Source organism: Triticum aestivum, chromosome 6B, assembly GCF_018294505.1.
Source record: "Triticum aestivum cultivar Chinese Spring chromosome 6B, IWGSC CS RefSeq v2.1, whole genome shotgun sequence".
Taxonomy (NCBI): domain Eukaryota; kingdom Viridiplantae; phylum Streptophyta; class Magnoliopsida; order Poales; family Poaceae; genus Triticum; species Triticum aestivum.
In genome coordinates, this window is record NC_057810.1 from 328,836,127 (window position 1) to 328,845,259 (window position 9,133).

The window sequence follows — 9,133 nt, forward strand, 5'->3', positions numbered from 1 at the left end:
TCATTCAAATTTAAACAATTGGTGTATGAAAGGATGCAAAAAATGGTCTGGAAACCCATGGGGGTGCTATTTAGTAATTTTTTTCATGCCTTTTACAAGGAATTGGCAGATATTTCAAGGATATGTGTGGCAAGAGTCAACTACAAATTCATCCTTTATTGGTTTTTCAACTATAGAAAAATGAAATACATGCTTGAAAAACATGAAGCCTCGCATGGTGCCATGGTATGGCCTCACCATCCCTGGAAAAAGTTTGAGAAGGTTTCGCTTATGACGTCATGCACGCCCTTCCTAAATCGAACCAACACTGCGGAAGTTTCATGGTTGCGAGAGGGAAATCATCAAAATTTAATGGGATCCAAATTTACTTCGTCCTTCATCCTTGAGTTTTTTCTACGATGAAAAAACACACCATACAAATCACCGTGTTCAAATTTGGCACTTTTCCGGGCTCATTTACCATATTTAGGCAAGTATGTTCATTTCCTAGGCATTAATGCACGTAGTTTAACTTCAAACAATTGGTGCATGAAAAGGTGCAAAAGACGTCTAGAAAACAATGCGCGTGATATTTAGTAAATTCTCATGCCTTTTACAAGGAATGGGCAGAGATTTCAAGGATATGTGTGGCAAGAGTCAACCACAAACGCGTCATTTGTTGGTTTTTCAACTATAGAAAAGCCAAATACATATTTGAAAAACATGAATCCTTGCATGGTGCCATGGTATGGCCTCACCATCCCTGGTAAAAATTTGAGAAGGTTTGTTTAATGTCGTCATGTAAGCCCTTCATAAGTCGAACCAATATTGCGGAAGTTCAATGGTTTCGAGAGGGAAATCACCAAAATTGAACGGGAATCCAATTTCCTTCGTCCTTTGTCCTTGAGTTTTTTCTACGATGAACATACACCTTGCAAATCACGGTGTTCAAATTTGGCACTTTTCCGAGCTCATTTACCATATTAGGCGATTATGTGCATTTTCTAGGCATTAATGCACGTAATTCAAATTCAAAGAATTGGTGCATGAAAAGGTGCAAATAACGGTCTCGAAAACAATGTGCATGCTGTTTAGTAAATTCTCATGCCTTTTACAAGGAATGGGCAGAGATTTCAAGGATATGTGTGGCAAGAGTCAACCACAAACGTGACATTTATTCGTTTTTGAACTATAGAAAAATGAAATACATGCTTGAAAAACATGACGCCTCGCATGGTGCCATTGTTTGGCCTCACCATGTCCTGGTAAAAATTTGAGAAGGTTTGACTTATGTTTTCATGCACACCCTTCGTAAACCGAACCATCACTGAGGGAGTTTCATGGTGTCGAGAGGGAAATCACCAAGACTGAAAGGGAATCCATATTTCCTTTGTCCTTTGTCCTTGAGTTTTTTCTACGATTAACATACACCCTGCAAATCACAGTGTTCAAATTTGGCACTTTTCCAGACTCATTTACCATATTTAGGTGATTGTTGGCATTTTGTAGGCATTAATGCACAAAATTCAAATTTAAAAAATCGATGCATGAAAAGGTGCAAAAAATGGCCTGGAAAACAATGCACGTGCCATTTAGTAAATTCTCATTCCTTTTCAAGGAATGGGTAGAAATTTCAAGGAGATGTGTGGCAAGAGTCAACCACAAATGTGTCGTTTATTGGTTTTTCGACTATAGGAAGATGAAATACAATCTTGAAAAACTAGACGCATGGCATGGTGCCATGGTATGGCCTCACCATGCCCTGGTGAAAATTTGAGAATGTTTGTCTTATGTCGTCATGCACGCCCTTCATAAATTGAACCATCACCAAGGAAGGTTCATGGTTTCGAGAGGGAAATCATCAAGATTGAAGGGGAATCCAAATTTCCTTTGTCCTTGAGTTTTTTCTATAATGAACATACACCCTGCAAATCACCGTGTTCAAATTTAGCACTTTTTGGGGCTCATTTACCATATTTAGGTTATTATGAGCATTTTCTAGGAATTTAGCGCCGATATATTTAATCCAGCTACAACTGCACAGGTGTGATGACAAGGAAGTGGATTGTTTATCGACCGTGGTGCATCCTATGGTGCACATGTGCGGTCTGCGACACTGGGGTTCTGGCCAATCATAACACAACACACAATAGGCTGAGTGCACACAGTTTCTGGAGGCGACAGAGGTGAACCATGTGCGACAATGAATGACCAAGATTGTAAGGGAAGCCAAATTTCCTTCGTCGTTTGTCCTTGAGCTCTTAAAAACCACCACACCATACGGCTGTCAAGCCACTCCACCCCAGAGTTCTCTCGAAGCGTCGTTCATGGCACATCGCCGCATAATAACTTGTAAGGAAGGGATGGCATCCTGCCGAACCAAGCTCCATGGCGCCCGTGACCGCACACATGGTAACGAAGAGATGTCATCCCGCTGTGCCGAGTTCATCACCGCCCGTGGCCACTCAACTACGTGGGTAGACTTTGACGCTGCCATGGCTGAATGAGTGGCGGATCAAGAGGCGGCGAAAGCCGCAGAAAAGGAGTAGAAAAGGCAGAAAGCAGTCAAGAAAAGTGAGTCCCGCTGGTGCAAGAAAGGAGAGCTCGACGGAGATCCAGGCACGGTGGCCTGGTGCTGACATGGCCAGGAAGGAGAACGACAATGTCTGGCCAGCATGCCCTGATGCCCCAACCACCAGGATCGTGGCGTTAGCTACCATGATGCTGATGAGAGCTATGAGGAGATCCAAGCATGGTGGGCTGGCGCTGACAAGGTCGGGAAGGAGAACGATTATGCATGGGCAGCATGTGAGAAGTAGTTAGTGCGTGTGTTGCCAGTAAGTTTGAATAATTAATTACGAGCATCTACCGGTACTACATCTAGTTTTAGAGGAAATTACTAGTACTATAAGTTGGTACTGTCTATTACTAACGTACAGTGTGGTTCACTGAAGTTTTGTACCCGTACCCAGGCCCTAAATCTTTCCTAAACGTCTACCCGTAGCCACCGGTGACTAGAGCTGGCTGTAGGCTATTTTTAGTCCAATCTCGTCGCGCCGACGGAAGGAAGCAAGCTTCTCCTTTGTTGCATAGGATCAATTCTGGCTATCTGAGTGAGGTAGGTTGACACTTGATTGCATTTCATAAACCAATAACTATTCATCTAGTGTCACCTTTCCCTCATTCATGTACATTGAATAACCCTGCTATAATGGAAGAGATTTTTAAATTTGCATGTGCAGTTGTAGATGTTGATAGATATAAGAGTTATTAGAAGATCACAAAACACACGGTTTCTATGCCATACCCATGTGTGTTTTTTGCATTGATGATCCATAAGTTAGTTACCTGTGCGATGTTTTCGAATAAAGTAAGTGTACCATTGACCGATTTAGTCGGTTACATCATTTGTGCAATTGCAGTTTAGCTTCTAAAATTTACTTGCCTCTTGTAGGTACACATTTCAACGCCACTGATCCATGCTTCCACCTGGAGGAACACCTCGCCTCCGCTATGGCCGACTTGGGGCGGGCTCTTGCCCATATGAAGTGCCCCAGCAACTACCTCTTACGACTTACCAAGTGTGAACTGACTAGTTCAATCTTACCAACACGAGTTGCAATGGCTATATTTCATACGATTGATGTGTTAAGCATGTTGTAGTAAACATGCCTAACCCGTCTTATCTATTTTCCCTACCTTTTTATAGACAATAGGATCATTCTCTGCTCTAGTAGCACATGCCTAGCGATGTTTAACTCTGTCAATTTCATTTCTATTTGTACCAGTTTCAATGGCTATACTAGGTTGTGTGTAGTGAAACATGCCTGTTGTAGTAAACAATTCTATCCATTTTTTAATCCGTCCCTTTTCTACGTGCTACTCTTTTGCAATGAATATATCACTACAGATGTTGTCGTTTTATTACCATTTGCTATTTTTGGTGGCTGTTAACCCTGTTGTAGTTAACATTGCCTCTCCATCTACTTATGAAGGGCTACAATGGGCGACGATGTTGTTCGCCGTCGAGGTTAGCTGCATCCCATGCCTTATACACCATCCATTTCTAAATATAAGTATTTTTAGAGATTCCAATATAGACTACATATGGAGTAAAATGAGTGAATCTACATTCTAATCTAAACTATGTCTATATACATCCATATGTGTTCATATTGAAATCTCTAAACATACTTGTACTTAGGAATGGAGGTAGTTGTATTTTTCATTGTTTATGCAATCACAGTTTAGCTTCTAACATTTACTGACTGCCTGTAGATACATATATCAGCGATACTGATCCATGCTTCGATACCTTTTGTGTATGGGGCAATCAGATATTCATGAACAAGAATCAAGTGAGGAAACTAAGAAAGATTGTTATATGAAAAAGACGACTGATGGGAATTAAGCTCTTTATTTATAGTTTGTCCAAGACAATAGTGAACTTTAGGATGGTAAGTAATGTGTTGCCTTTTCCCTGCCCAGAATGAGTTACTCTATTAGACATGAATATCTAAAAGTTTTCTCTTCTCAGTGGTTTTGAAGCAATTTATTGATGATTACCTTGCAAACTACATGACTGGAATGGAAGCAACTAAGGTTAAAGTATATAATTTATACTACCAATAATCGTCTAGAAGTCTTCATGAAGGCGCTGAAGGATCGGTGGGCGATCGGCACAAGGGGTGATGAGGACATGACTACCTTGGATATGACCAAAAATATTGCATATATGCATATTTGTCAGGTGATTTCTAGTGCAAACTATTCAATAATCTATTTATGTTATCCAGAACAAAAATACTTCACACACTTTTGTGTTTTGTCTAATTGCAGGTGTATGGGACATTTGTACAATCCACATATGAAGATAAGGAAGAAAGAGATGTTTATTTGCTGTCCAAAAAGTTCTCTCACGTCACTTTTGGACCAAGAGAAGATAGAGTCCAAGTCTCTCACGTTCTGGATTCAGATTCGGACTGCACAGACATACCTGACTCAAAACGCACACAAGTTTTTCATACGGACTCCGAATTGGGTGATTCTTTTTTGTTGGAAGCTAGATTTCGTGCACTTTCCAACCCAATTGGAATCACCTTCAAATTCGTCCGGAGCGTTGAGTTGTGGACGAAACAATCTGATGCTGCAGCAGAATCCGAGTCAAACTACAAGTCCAAAGGTGTTACATCACCTCCACTTGGGCCCATGAGCCTTGTACGACCTAGGGTTAGTTTTAGGCTGCCTTGGGACGTCCTCCCACCTCCTTGACTGCCACCCCTTGCTCCTATATAAGTAGATCCATCTAGTAGCTTTTTCCTTGGGATTTGTTTAGTTAAAAGTTAGCCATTGCAACTTCGTGTACTTCGTTTGTGTCCAACGACCAGACCAAGACCGCTTCCGGATCCCCACCATTATCAATACTTCATATATATTTGCAATATTCAGATTGCTTTATCATATTCTTGCTCGTTCTTCGATTGCTTGCAGGAATAGACCTTCGTGGTCAGGCTGACCGTGCTTCCAGCATCGTCAGTAACCTCAGGAGATTGGTTTAGCGATTGCTAAGGCGCAACGTCGTGCACGTTTGTAGTCGGATCGTCAAAGTCGTCTCCACCAAATCAATAGTTATCATCTCATCGAAAGATCGGGACCCCCGCCTCTATCAAGTGGTATCAGTTTTCAGGTTGCTCGGTGAGAATTTCCAGTTTTCCTAGATTAGATTTATTTTCTTACCTATTGTCCAAGAAAAAGCCACACAAAAAAGTTAGATCTGTTCATCCTTTATCCAAGCCAGTCTGAGCCTTTGCAATTTTCTATTCATTGCTTGCATAGTTGAATTATCGGTTGCATCGTCGTGTCAGTTGCTGGTCTTAGCGTCTAGTTCCTTTAGAGTTTCGAGTTCTGTTCATATTAGTCACGCCGCCGCTGCATCATTATCCCTTCCGCTGTCCACCATCCCATCTATTAATTTCCACCACATGCTACGCACTGTTCATTGTCATAATCATAGTTGAGGTCATTCACATCTTTGCCTAATCCAATCTGCATCTTATCTAGTTTGTCTTGGAAAGAAAAAAAAGAAGATAGAGAAAAAAAAGAGAAAAAAGGAAAAAAAAAGAAAAAGAGAGAGAAGAAAAAGAAAAAAAAAGCGTGAAAAAAAAAGAGAGAAGAAAAAAAATTGGATCTATCTAGAATCAATCTCGTACCTGAATTCGGATTGGAATCTGTTTTGCGCACTGTTCAGTAAAACAGGTGTATCTTCCTCATACGAAGTCAGTTTTGGCTCCGTGAGTACTCAAATTGAAGATAGCGACGAGCCACATCTAAATAGTTGCAGAAGCTAGTTCAATATTTGACACCTCAAAATCGGCTTCTAAATAGGTCTTTTTGCCCTCCGAAGTTCGTGAACACAACTTGTTCCAATTTTTCAGGCCAGTTTTAGAATTCTTTGACTCCTCATATCAACTCGGAATTGAGTGATTCTTTTTGCATTGGAAATCTTGGGTTAGTAGCATTCTTTGAAATAATTTATCAGAAAATTGTCTCAAACTTTTCAAGAGGAAAGTTGGAGAGAGAGTTGTTGTATATCCTGCTTGGCAGTTGTTTTTCATCATTATCTTCACTGCCGTTGTGATCTTCACTTATATCTTGCTGTCAAGAGCTACTTAGTATCCTTCATTGATGCTAGTTGTGCTATGCCGTGACCTTATTAGTGTTCTAGGCTCGCGTCTCTAGTCCGGTCTAGCCTAGGACCAGCACAGTACCGTCGTTGAGCGTTTATTCAACATTGCATCTTTGAATTGATTATTGCTAATCTTTTGCTACCATATATAGCCAACCCAGCTCCACATATTTCTACACCGTGTATACGTACGCTCCCTTGGCAATCGCTTTACTCAATATTCGGAGTTACTTGACACCGCTGGTTGCCGATCACCGCCTGCTGCATGGTAAGAACTTGTAAGACATTGATATTTGCTTTACTGTGAGCGTTTTACCACCACATCCTAGTAGTTATAGGAACATTATTTTTGGGTTTTGTTTCTTGTTCTACTAATCATGACAGGATCCAGAGTCAATTCATGGGCTTTGTCGATCGCGGGAGACGTGCCACCACCTTTGCAAATACCACAACCGTCACGAGAGGTGCACAAACATCCAAATGCACATGATCAGGTTAATGTATCTATACCACCATTTAATGGTTGTTTTAAACCTGCTTTATATATTGAATGGGAGTTCGACATAAAAAATATATTTGCTTCCCATAATTTCGATGAACATAAAAAGGTGAAGGTTGCGGTTGGTTCTTTCACTGGTTATGCTTTGGTTTGGTGGAGTGAATATTGTCGGTTACAGCCTGATTATATACCTACTACTTGGGATGATTTGAAACTTGCCATGCGACATACTTTCGTCCCTTCTTATTATACTCGTGACATGATTAAGAAGTTGCAACACTTAAAACAAGGTAGTGAAACTGTAACAAAATATTATGATGATTTACAAACTACCTTGTTGCATTCCTCTTTAGAAGAAAGTGAAGATGATTTTATGGATAGATTTTGGGGAGGATTAAACCGTGATATTCAAGAGATACTAATTCATGAAGAGTGTTATCCTATGGATCATTTGTTTCATCTTGCTTGCAAAGCTGAACAGGAAATAAAACGATGTGTTGGCCACGAGGAGAACAAGCGCACGGTGCACATTCCAAGAGTTGATATGATTGTTCCTTCAACTACTAGGCATACTATGACAACCACGTCCGTTGTTGTCAGGACTACATCACCTCCACCATGTGACACATCACCCCCGAGAGTGGCTGCATCATCTGAGTTGATCATAAGAGGTAATGACAAAGGTACTGATCTTCCATCTCTACATGAGAATGATGAATGCCTTGTCAATTTGAATGCACCATCTGATGAGCTACCCACTACTTTGATCACACCACCTATTTTAGAGGACTACGTTGATAATTTGACTTTGCCATGTGATCAAACAACTGAAATACCAACAATTTTGAGTGCACCCATTGAATTAACTATTGATGCAAAAGAACCAATGTATAATCATTTTGATATGACCTCTAATCTTGGTGATGATTCTGTGTTGAATGACTTATTGCATGTTTGCTTATTTAAGCATGTTGTAGCATGTAAATTTGATGCAAGTAAGGTTTATTCACCAATGTTGGGATTGTTTAATGATGAACATTGTCAATCTTTTGAAATAAATAAGAGCTTCACTTATATGTGCAAACTGAGTTCTAATATTTTCATGCCTTCTACTTCTAGTGCTAATTTTTTGGCTTTAGATTTTATGAACTATGCAAGTTACTCATCTATTCATGTGTCATATATGCAAAAATCAAGGGCAGTAAAAATGGATGACATATACATATACAACATGTACACCTTGTCTCTTTTGTTAGCCACATTTCAGATTAAGCAACGCCGAGGACGGCTTTATTTTCAAGAAGGGGAGGATGATGAGGACATGACTACCTTGGATATGACCAAAAATATTGCATATATGCATATTTGTCAGGTGATTTCTAGTGCAAACTATTCAATAATCTATTTATGTTATCCAGAACAAAAATACTTCACACACTTTTGTGTTTTGTCTAATTGCAGGTGTATGGGACATTTGTACAATCCACATATGAAGATAAGGAAGAAAGAGATGTTTATTTGCTGTCCAAAAAGTTCTCTCACGTCACTTTTGGCCCAAGAGAAGATAGAGTCCAAGTCTCTCACGTTCTGGATTCTGATTCGGACTGCACAGACATACCTGACTCAAAACGCACACAAGTTTTTCATACGGACTCCGAATTGGGTGATTATTTTTTTGTTGGAAACTAGATTTCGTGCACTTTCCAACCCAATTGGAATCACCTTCAAATTCGTCCGGAGCGTTGAGTTGTGGACGAAACAATCTGATGCTGCAGCAGAATCCGAGTCAAACTACAAGTCCAAAGGTGTTACATCACCTCCACTTGGGCCCATGAGCCTTGTACGACCTAGGGTTAGTTTTAGGCTGCCTTGGGACGTCCTCCCACCTCCTTGTCCGCCACCCCTTGCTCCTATATAAGTAGATCCATCTAGTAGCTTTTTCCTTGGGATTTGTTTAGTTAAAAGTTAGC